This window comes from Engraulis encrasicolus, chromosome 21 (genome assembly GCF_034702125.1).
Source record: "Engraulis encrasicolus isolate BLACKSEA-1 chromosome 21, IST_EnEncr_1.0, whole genome shotgun sequence".
NCBI lineage: Eukaryota > Metazoa > Chordata > Actinopteri > Clupeiformes > Engraulidae > Engraulis > Engraulis encrasicolus.
Window position 1 is genome coordinate 5780425 of NC_085877.1, and position 11500 is coordinate 5791924.

Sequence of the window (11500 nt, forward strand, 5' to 3'; positions counted from 1 at the left end):
ATAACCGCTCGTCAATAATTTCCCTGCAGGCCCGACTCACCAGGCTAATTAAAGCAAGAGCACGAACGAACAGCTCTGTCGCGCTCATCGCACTCACTGCCTCGCCCTCAACAGACCCATTATGCTTTTATTCCAAGCCAGAGAGCAGATTTGAATTTTCCAAAAGAGCAACCCGATAGCTAACCTATTACAAAACTATAAGCAATCAATAGCTAATTTCGCTGCATTGATTGCCGATCAGACATTTAAGCCCGTGCCCCCTGGCGGGAGTCGGAGTGCATAGGGGGGTACGGCTCCCCGTTGGCACTCGTAAGTATTACATTTATTGACTGGCGTGCAGAGGGCTAAGAAATGTCAAATTGTTCATTAATCTTAATAAAGACTGTACTTGACCACGTGCACCTCCCTCTTCCTCCCTCCCTCTTGGGGGGCTTGGCGTGTCAGGCCTTAAGGCATGCACATGTCTATGGAACAGGATATCTGGATAGCAAGAAGTCAACATGAAAAGAACAGGTGTGCCATTCACGTACATACATATTGGAACATATTAAATTGACCTGCTACATATGAGAAGGACGCAGGCATGTCTTGTGGATGTGCTGTAAAGGTCTGGACCAATAGGACCAATGTGATGTGGCTTTGTATTGATTTGAGTTGGGGAGAAACTTCTGAACTGCTCTTTGTTGCTGGGAAATACAGATTCGAACCACAGTCCAAATGTGTGCATTGCATATTGGTGGAATACACCGACTCGACTACTGTAATAAGGCAGTTTTCTGGTTGATGTGTTTGGGCTGCATGTGTAAATTGCCTGATGAGGTTTGATTTCTGCATTACTGTTTTGTGGAGGTGAGGGGAGTGCTTATTCACCATGTCCGTGCACCTCAGGAAACACACTTGTCAGGATGATGTATGAACTGTATGTAGTGTATGCACAGTACTATGCATGTATGTATGTAGGCTATGTTTGTGTATGTAGAGTACAGCATATTTCATTCAAACATATTTCAGGATTGAATTGTAGGCCTATTAAGTATCCAGTTGTCTCCTCTTCTCGTGAGTCTGTGAGTGCATCCATGCACCACCGATTTTTTTTTTTGCATGATAACTTTCGCATAGGTGCACAGATTTTCACTAAATCCTGTGTAATAACAGTATATAATGATTATATACATTTATTACATATACATTAGGCCAGCGCTTTCAAGATGGCCAACTTTCGAGACGGCCAACTTTTTCTTCGTACAAACGGGTGAACAGATTTGTTCTAAATCTTGTGTGCCATTGATACAATAGGTATTTAAACTGATGCGATTGTAGACAACATTGTCAATATTCCCAACTTTCTAAATGGACGCGGAGGCATAAGAATCGATGCTTTGCCATTGAGTTCCACCCATTTTCATCCTCACTGTTTTAAACATACACAGTAGTCTCCTGCTTACTATTTACGTCCCACAAGCATGCACTGCAGAGCCTTCACAAGTTTGCAACGGGAGATTTTGATTTATTCCTTCCATTTATTCCTTACGCTGCTGTTGTATGAATTCTCTTTTGGGTGGTATGTTGTTTTCAATAACCCCACAGTGCAATTCCATCGCAGCTTTGGCAGCTGGCTTTGTGTATGTCTATAACAACCTGTTAAAATAATGACACACTCAGACACCTGCCATGCCTAAAAACTATACTGTATATAGATGAACAGAAATAGATTTGACTGAAGTGTGTGTGTTCATATGCAAAAAAGCCAGGTTGATCTAGAAAGAGAGTGAGAGAGAAAGGCTAAATGATCCACCCCTGCCATAGCATAAAACTGGAACCTAAACATAAAAAAGGCTACAATCAAAATTAATGATCCATCTGTCACTAATTTCACTTGTTATGTTCACTGAACAACTGGCTGGCAATAAACTTGCCAAATTGATAGTAAAACCGTTTTTATAAAACCAATCACTTCTAGCCATTGGCCCAACAGCCCCCCCCCCAGCACTTTCCCCGAGCTTTTATTTGTCCTGGGGAGGAGCACGACTACATCAAATTTTACAAGCCAATTTGGTTTCCGTGAGCCGGACATGACGGCCGTGAATCCCAAAGCGCCACCCAACATTCACCTGCAGGCATGGCGTGCTCTGAGCTCGGTTACAACGGAGAGGAATTTGCTCACTGCTGCCTGGGTCTGAACAGGGAGTATGTCCAATTAACATGTCATGTGCGTAGGAGCCAAATTCCCTTACGGAAAACATATATTTGCATACTTAATGAAACCAAATCAGGTTTTTCCCAGATATTTTGTCCACACGTGAGGTTACCACAATGGGGGTTAGATATCATTTCATTCATATACTTTCAATAAAACATGGATGGCATTCTGCACATTCACATTCACACCACAGGAAACACATGATGATGTACAGTATGTAGTGTATGTACAGGCCTATGTACAGTATGCATGTACTGTATGTATGCAGGCTATGTATAGTATGTGTATGTAGAGTACATTTCCATATTTAATTCAAACATATTCCAGGATTGGATTGTAGTCCTATTATGCAGTTGTCTCCCATTGTGCGGCCATTTGTGAGATTTGTTTTGGCTTGATAACTTTCGCGTAGATGCACAGATTTTCACCAAATCCTGTGTAATAACACTCTATTGTATAGGCTATATAAATGAATGAATGCTGTCGGCCAGCCAGCGGCGCTTTCAAGATGACCAACTTTGTGTTTGAACAAAAGGGTGAAAAAAAAGATGTCCAAAGAAAAAAGTCCTGTGTGAAAAAAATGTCAAAAGAATTATAAAATTGTACAGAATGAGTCTGCAAATGCGCTCATAACATACTGATTGCCATACCGGTACTGACAGCATTCCCTCTGAAATATCACATCGCCATTGTATCTGAATTCTGCTAGCCTGGCTGCCACACCAAACACATAGATGTGACCAAGTCTGGCAAACACCCCAAGAAGCAAGAGCAATAGAAATTTATGAAAATGCTTTTGTGTGCCACAGGTGGTGCTACAACAAACAGATCACTGATTTACTGACAGTACACAATGTTCATTGGTTCCCTATTGGCTCGTTCAAAATGCAGAGAATCCCAAGAAACCCGACCTTACTTGGGAAAAGTGGGTGTGAATATTTGGTGACGCAATGTCAGGTCGAGATTTATTGAGGTTGATCTCAGGCGGAGGTATATAACAACGAGTTCCCGAGCTAACGTTTTGTCTGACGACACACGCATCATCAACATGACGCACATGCATGCAACTGGCATGTAAACAGTATCACAAATGCTAAAATATCGTCTTGTAATCACTATCAACAACACCAGTTAATGACATTCAATTGCAGATGCAGATATATTAGTAATGCTGGTCTCTGATTGTTTAATTTAGCCTACTTAAGCTAAAATGGTATGTCAGGGATGTGGAGGCTCAAGTGGAGGTGGAAAAAAGAAAAGAGAACCAAAACAAAATACGCATGATTCCCGATTGTTCCGGGATCTGTGTCATTCATGGCCCAGAACTCGGTTGGTTCGTCAGCAGTGCCGTCAGCTGTCTCGAGAGCTGCCGAGTCTGTGAAGGCACCAGTAGGACCCATCACTGCGCTTCACTAATTAGGTTGTTTTGAACTTATGTCTTCATATTGTGCCCCCCATAATTTGAAGGCATGAGACCTTTTTCCCCTCACCTCTCCCTATGTTGTTATTATGATTCCGTAATGTCTACCTGCCTGGTCCATGTCGCACCTTCCCTTCCCACCCCTGTATTGTGCATATACAGTATGTAATGCAGTACAGGTGGGTTGACAGGTGTTCTAGGCGCTGCTCTGCTTTTAGAAAATGTTAAGGTTCTTCCAAGCACCCCTTCATTTGTCAGAGAACAATGTAAACTTCTTCAAGGAACATTTAATTTCTACAGTCACTGTTGACTTGAATATTATACTATAGACAATATAGCCTATATAGACAATACTCGTAGGTTGCTTACAGTACTACTCATGAGGATGAAGTGGTTTTGAGAACATATTTCACAGAGGTGGTTTTAATTTCTGACACACTGAGTGCCTAGTCAGCAAAATATTCCACAATGCAAAACAACAAAAGTATGGGTCTAGGTAGATACTTTGAGAGGGTTTTTACCATTGGTGTAGGGCTGCACAATTAATCGAAAAATAATCAAAATCGTGATAAAATGGTGAAATTGAACTCATGATTTTAATCGTGATTTAATCGTGGCAATAGTGACCTACTTTTGAGAGCGTCCTTGAAGCCAGAACATACTGACAGGCTGGTGTTTCTGGCCAGAAATCTGTCCACTTATGTTTCATGCTATTGCCTTTTCATAATTATTACAATTCATTTAATTTTTCTCATCCCGTATGAAATTCGTTCTTGGTTATATTTCATCTTGTTATAATTTTCAAAAAAATCAGCAAAAATCAATAATCGTGATTAATAATCGTGATTATGATTTTGACCAAAATAATCGTGATTATGATTTTTTCCATAATCGTGCAGCCCTACATTGGTGCGCTTTGTGTCAGTTTGTGTATCCAGTCACTATTTCAGCTGGGCCTACTGTTTTTATTCCCGTTTTGAGTTCCATAAGATCACTGATTATCACAGCTCTGATAGTGTATTGCTCGTAACATTGCTGGAAATGTTCCAACATTGCATTTCGTTTTTCTCAGATATTATTTTGTAACTGTTAGCTATTTTTAGATGATTCCAACAGCTGGTTTATGCTTGATACACTACCCTAGTGCACTAGTGCCCTAAGCGAATGTTATGGTCTGCTGCTGTGCACAAATATGGTAGACTGTATGGGACAGCAAATCATAGCAAACCATAGTATATTATACTTATTCATTATGCTATAGCCTATTTATATTATATTATTCTATATTACATTATGCTTTATTAATGTTCATCAATGCTATATAACTTTGCCCCTTGTGGCAGGCTGGGGCTGTTCACTCCCTCTATTTCCAATAATCATCGTGGCCACTAAGTGGAGCCAAAGACATCAGTTTTGTGAAAGGCAGTGGATATTTCTCAAAGTGAAGTGTCCTTCTAGCCTTGCTAGGACGAATAATGCCCATTTGCGCCCGGTGTATCCAATAGTTAATAACACTTAGATCTAATGATTGGATGCTCTTTGATGAAATCGGCGTTACTCGTCCTAGCAAGGCAAGGACCCTTCACTTTGAGAAATACCCACTTTGAGTCTTTGTCTGTTTGAAAGTGTTGGTCATACCACAGGCGTGAATTAAAATGCAGCAGACAGCTCAAGCTCCACAAATCCCCTTCTGCTGTAATGTGACTGATCTAGAACATTGTGCTGATCTTCAAAGCAGATGACATGACGTGTAGTCTGTGGGGGGCAGGGAGAGGTCGGTTGGAGTGGCAAGGAGGTGGTAGTGGGGTTCAGATAGAGTTCAGTTGGGGGGGTTAAGTGCAGGTTACAAGTAGCTCTTTCTGTGCTGGTCCTGTGTTTCACATTTTTATTTAAGCTGCTTCATTGTCATCAATGTTTCCATTCTCAAACTAATCTACGACCTGGCATTATGCACTTCATGTAATGATTGACTCACATCATCTTACATTCGCATCGATTTTGTCTTTTTATACCTTTTTGTAGTTGTCTATGATCAGGCCCGTCCCTAGTTTTGAGAGATAGGGGTGGCAATAGCCCCAGAGGAAGAAAATGTGTGCGCGCGCACAGTGTGCACCAAATTTTTTTCAGTGCACCTGCTCAGGTTTTGTCACATTTTAATGAGCATTCCTTATAAACAAAAAGTTAAACAAAACATTTCAAAATGTTTCAACTGATGAATATTATGTACGAAAGTTAAAATGATTAAGGAGTTCCTAACTGCGCGTCTCCAGGAGGACCAGTGGTCAGGAAGCGATTCATTCAAACAGGTTCCTTACTTGGAAAACTGCATCCCCGTCAGATATTAGGTAACTTTTACTCCATTAATAGCTATTTTAATTAGTTCATGTGTGTTTTCAAACTGTTTTCAAAGACAAATATTAAAGCTGAACTATCATTTAAAGACATTGTCAAATGGATTTATTACACGGGTATTGTGAGTGAAAACTGCTACTTTGGGTCGGAGATTTCATCCGTGTAAGTGATTACACTACCTGTTTCCCTGCATACATGTATTTCTGTGCACCCTGCTTTTATTGCTGGCAGTAGGCTATAAGTGGCATTAAACAATACATAAGCAAACAGGAACTTGTATTCAGATTCACTTGCCTTCTTGGTGGTTCGTCCAGTGCTGTACTGCATTTTGTTTTTTGGGTAGCTAATACCAATGTAAGGATGGATAAAGCCAACATAAAAAAGGGCTAACGTCTGCCCTGTCTATATTGGCTTTCCCTTGTCCACTGTGATCTTCTTGGATATAAGAGTCATTCTACGATTCGTGTGCGCTTTTAGGTCCGTGGACTTTATTTGCCAATTCCATTACCTATTAACTGCATCCAATGATGTTTTGGACATTAGCACACATTTATCTGTCATATGATACAAACAGTCAAGACATAACATTATTTCCCTCAGCAAGAATGAATATTTAATACTGGTTTTGGGCGTTTTCATGCCGTCCTGTTTTCCAAATGTCAGATTCAGTCTTCATATAAGCATGTAAAGAAACTTGTTTTGCCCAAGACAATTGCAAATGTTAATTCACAGTAATCATCACAATATCACAAAACTGTCAGAAAGACCATTGTGCTTTCCGTCATACATTAAATTTGCCATTTTGTGTGTGTCCATGAAAACTGTGTTAACCGTGTCATGGTCTGAAACCCCCTCCATAAGTCAGTAAGGGTGTGGTCTTAGGCCATATGAATAACATCATGTGATGTCATATCCTCTTCGGCAGGATATGGGAAGACTTTTTGGTAAGTTTTGACCTTCATTCTTCCATCATTTAATCCATTATTTTTCATGTTCTCATAGCGGGAAAATTGCCTGTCAACTGTGTTATCAACATATTCATAAGAATCTGAATTAGAAATCACATGTAGAAAAACACAGATAAAGCATACAAATACATGAACTGATTAAGGTGTTGTGGTGGAACTTCTGAGGTCCTCAGTTAGCACAACACCATGAAAATGGCTGAAATGTCAAGGCGTGTTACCGTCAATGGTGTTCGAATCAGCTATGACAGAGGAGTATGAGGAGTATGTTTTTGCCAATTTATCTCCATATTGTTAGACAAATAAACACAATAATTAGTGTGCTAGGGAGATGGGTTTGTCTGCTCTGTTTTTTCTCCTAAAAAGGTGCCGACTTGTTCCCCTGCACTGTTGACCGTAACACAGTTGAGTAACACGGTTGACTGTTTTGAAAGTGTTTTTGTGCTATTGATCCCTTATGTGTTGGAAAAATCCTATGAACAGACACTAGGGATTATCTCTGGAGAGAGAAGTCTTGTGTAAGGAGGGTGACTAAATTCAAATCAGACATTACAGGGATTTATAATGAAAAATGTGTCAGTCTGTATCACAGTGAATCATAAAATCAAAAGGGACATTTAAGCACTTTCAAACGTATGTTGTTTCAACTCTGTAGTATTTTTATATATGTTTGAAATGACATAGTATTTGTCCATAACACTGTTGACAAAATAATCAAGCAAATGTTCGCTTTCATAAGAGTATTTATCAAATGATTTAAGATTAAGCTTGGCAATTTGTTTGTTTGGAAACTTAAATATATACATGTAAACATCTAGATCATTTATTTGAAAAAAAATTACTGATAATTGACATTTTGCGTTTGCCAAAAGCGCACTGGAAACGTAGAATGACCCACAAGCATGGCTTAGAGAACGGCTTGACTTGATTTGACTACTTTTAAATTATTATCTCCGCCAAGGAGGTTTGTTTTTCTGTTTGTTTGTTTGTTTGTTTGTTTGACTGTCTGTCAGCAGGATAACTTGAAAAGTTATGCATGGATTTGGATGAAATTTTTTGAGTTGTGTTTGAGAAGTGATCCAAGATTTTAAGATTCTTCACCATTGCAGGATAGGGCGAATTTAAACATTCCAGTTCACAACAGCTTCCATGGCGGCGGTCTGCACTCTCTGAGTGCATTTCTAGTTTACATTATTTTCTCATTCATCCTCATCTCCACCTTTGTGGCCTTGATATGTTCCATCACAACCAGAGAGAGAGAGAGAGAGAGCGAGAGAGAGAGAGAGAGAGAGAGAGAGATATCCCACACTCAGACTATTTTGTCACACTCTATTTTGCACTTACAGTCATCCTCCACCAGAGGAGGTACTTTCCCAACATTCCAACATTTTTCCAGTGGCCTGCACGACTTCAACAGCCAGTGTCGCCATCTTAGAGTCTCTCTATTTTCAAACGGGAAAGTTTAAGGAGCCACCCAACATTTTTTGTTGTGTCTTGAGTGTCAGTGTTATTGTATACGTGCACACACACATATGTGTTTTGTGCATTTGTTTATTCTTTGTGATGTACGGTATTTATGTTGATGTTGCATCAGTTCTCTCTGGTGAAAGCTCCCGCTGAAGTCATATGTGAAGGAAAACAGTTCTGTTTGGGGAGTGTGTGTGTGTGTGTGGGGGGGGGGGGTATGCAGTTTGGAAAAATGATTAAGAGAGAAATTGCCATGGTGACAAAGTTTTCTCTTAAGTCATTTAGCAGAGCACAAACAGAGAGGAGAGGAGAGAACCTTCCACAGTCCACCGCTGCATTCCCCTCCACGTATTTGAGGTCGTGCGAATGCTTGTCGCATGAGATATGAATATGAAATGGATTGCGATGATGGGATTATTATTACACATAATTTACCTGTCTTTGACATTACAAAGAAGTTAACCCGTGCCTATACATGTCATAACGTCTTTCTCTACCATTATATACTGTCATATGTGTATATTTCTTAAAATTATTGGTAGCCCACTCGCTTTCAGTCATCTGAAGATATTTTCCTTTCTCTCTCTCTCTCTCTCTCTCTCTCTCTCTCTCTCTCTCTGTCTATTCCCCTCTCACCCAGACAAACCCAAACCAGTGCCGGCTCTGCTGCAGCCTTCTATGGCCTTCCTGCTGATTCCAGCACAGTTACCCTATAATTACCACTCCAGGTGCTGAATTGCAACTTTTCTTCTTTTATTTTTTTTTCGTCTCTCCTTCTGCCACTATAACACTGGACTGGATGGAGTTTCTTTCGCCACGCGTGTGCTGGCTGGCCGCAACAGCTCGATGTCATGAAGTCACTGGGTCGTTTTCCTGACATGTGTAGCATCAAAGAACAAAATAAACAATTTCACCTGGAGTCGAGTGTGACTCAGTTTTTCTCCTGACCCGGGGGAGAATGGCTGACCGCTGCCTCTCTTTGTTGTGCCTGGGGAGAGTCATGAACTTTGTCCAAAACTTGCCCACTATTAGTCTCTGTCAATGGACACTAAACCGTTTGATTTTATTTTTAAACATTTTTTTTAACCTCGCCCAATCTTTGTAATGGTTAACGTCTGTGCCTTTATCTTCAAGGGTTCTTTGGTCTACCATATCTCCCTTTTTGCTGCCTTGTGCTCGTCTTTTCCTCTGAACTTTTTAGCCCATTACTCTCTCTCTCTCTCTCTCTCTCTCTCTCTCTCTCTCTCTCTCTCTCTCTCTCTCTCTCTCTCTCTCTCTCTCTCTCTCTCTCTCTCTCTCTCTCTCTCTCTCTCTCTCTCTCTCTCTCTCTCTGCCTGTTGTTTTGGTTTTTCTGAATAAGAACCAGATGTTGCTTACTGCACAGAGAGCAAAAAATGGGAGGAGGCAGTCGTCGGTCGAGCAAAAAGTATGTCTGTAAGCAAAACAGTGACAGAAAGAAACCATACTGAAGGGAGACAGAGAAAGAAAGAAAGAAAGAAAGAAAGAAAGAAAGAAAGAAAGAAAGAAAGAAAGAAAGAAAGAATCATGAGACATGAAGGAAAAACAAGGGCGAAGAAGAAGAAGAAGAAGAAGAGGAGGGAAGAAGAAAGGGCTTTGGGGGGACCCTTGTCCCTTTTATGTGGTCTTGCTAGCCTTGCTCTTAGCATGAAACTATCCATGCTGCAGTTTAGCCAGGGTGGCTCCTCCAGGCCGGATGGCTACCAGATGGCCAGGAGCTGCGGTGCCGTATTTGGGGCAATAGTCAGTGTGTTTAGGTGAAGGGGTTGGGGCTGGGGCTGGAGACTCTGAATCAGCACTACTCCCAATGCTGGCACTTCCTGCCTGACCTCAACAAGGTGTGTGTGCGTGGGCATGTGTGTGTGTGTGAGAGAGAGAGAGAGAGAGGGAGGGAGAGAGAGGGAGCGGGAGAGAGAATGAGAGAGAGAGAGATTCAGAGGGTCACATAAGATGTAGGTTACATGGACCTGAACCAGTGGAGCCGTTTGAGTTTAGGAATATTCCAAAGAGACAGAGGGGAAAGGAAACAGGCGGGAGGAGAAGAGAGGAGCAGGAGCAGGAGCAGGAGCACCCCTCAAAGAAAACATACACGCGCCATTTTCCCTACTTCTGTTCCACTTAATCACGTCAACTTCAGAACCTTCCCATTTGTTGGAGACAAGAGCAAATTATCTTTGTTTAGATGGGTCTAGACTCTTCCTTACTTACTTTTTTTTAAAAACTTTTTTCTGCACAAATGTCTGTCTGCACATCTGTGTGTGAGAGTGATGCACCTACTGGTGCTTGAGTGAGAATGGAGAATCTTGCTGTGTGTGTGTGTGTGTGTGTGAGAGAGAGAGAGAGAGAGAGTGTGTGTCTTTGTGAGAGAGAAGCGAGCGAGCACGCTGAGCACACTATCATATGGGCTACTCAAACACATGCGAGCTCAGTTTCATACAGCTGCCCGGGCCATTTCCTGTTCTGCAGCTGTAGGAATGCTTTCCGCTGGCCTTGGCGGCTAAAACCAAACACACACACACACACACACACACACACAAGCGCAGACACACCGTTGTCTGATGTCTTCCACTGTAACCCAGTGGGCGCCAGGCTCTGTCTCCAGAGCAATACTCAGCTGTAAAGTTTTTTTGTGTTGTTATTGCTCATGACAGAATGGAGAGGATTTGCACCTCACCTGTAAAAAAACCCAAATAAAATTGTTTTCCATGAGTTAAGATATCGTACAGTATATACATAACAGCATATGGTGATCAGTATATGCCTAAACCACTTTTTTTCTAGTTCGAGTTGGAGTTTTGTGAGTTTTTTGGGGAGTGGAATATGTGCTCATAGGCATCGTCATTTATTGGGTCAATTTTCCACTATTAAAGTGAATTGCCCCAAAACACTCCGAGATTGCAAAATGGGGGGGCTCGAATACTGTATGTGAAAACCTGCAGTATGTGAAGGAGGCAGATTTGTATGTGATGTGCATTTAGACAAGACAAGATGCTTAGGAGGAGAGAGGCAAAAGCCTCACAGCAGTTAATGATGGAGACAGAGAGAGAGAGAGAGAGAAGGGGGTGGGGAGGGGATGAG

General features: G+C 41.3%; 1 long non-coding RNA gene across 2 annotated transcripts in view; it reads left to right on the forward strand.

Moving 5' to 3' along the window:
• The window catches only part of LOC134437528 (uncharacterized), a 33095-nt gene extending 23755 nt beyond the window's left edge, over positions 1-9340 (forward strand). For both annotated transcript variants that reach the window (XR_010032402.1, XR_010032401.1), the window contains exon 4: positions 9045-9340. This is a non-coding gene — a long non-coding RNA (uncharacterized LOC134437528). The remainder of the gene's footprint in view (positions 1-9044) is intronic.
• The last annotated feature ends 2160 nt before the right edge of the window (positions 9341-11500 follow it).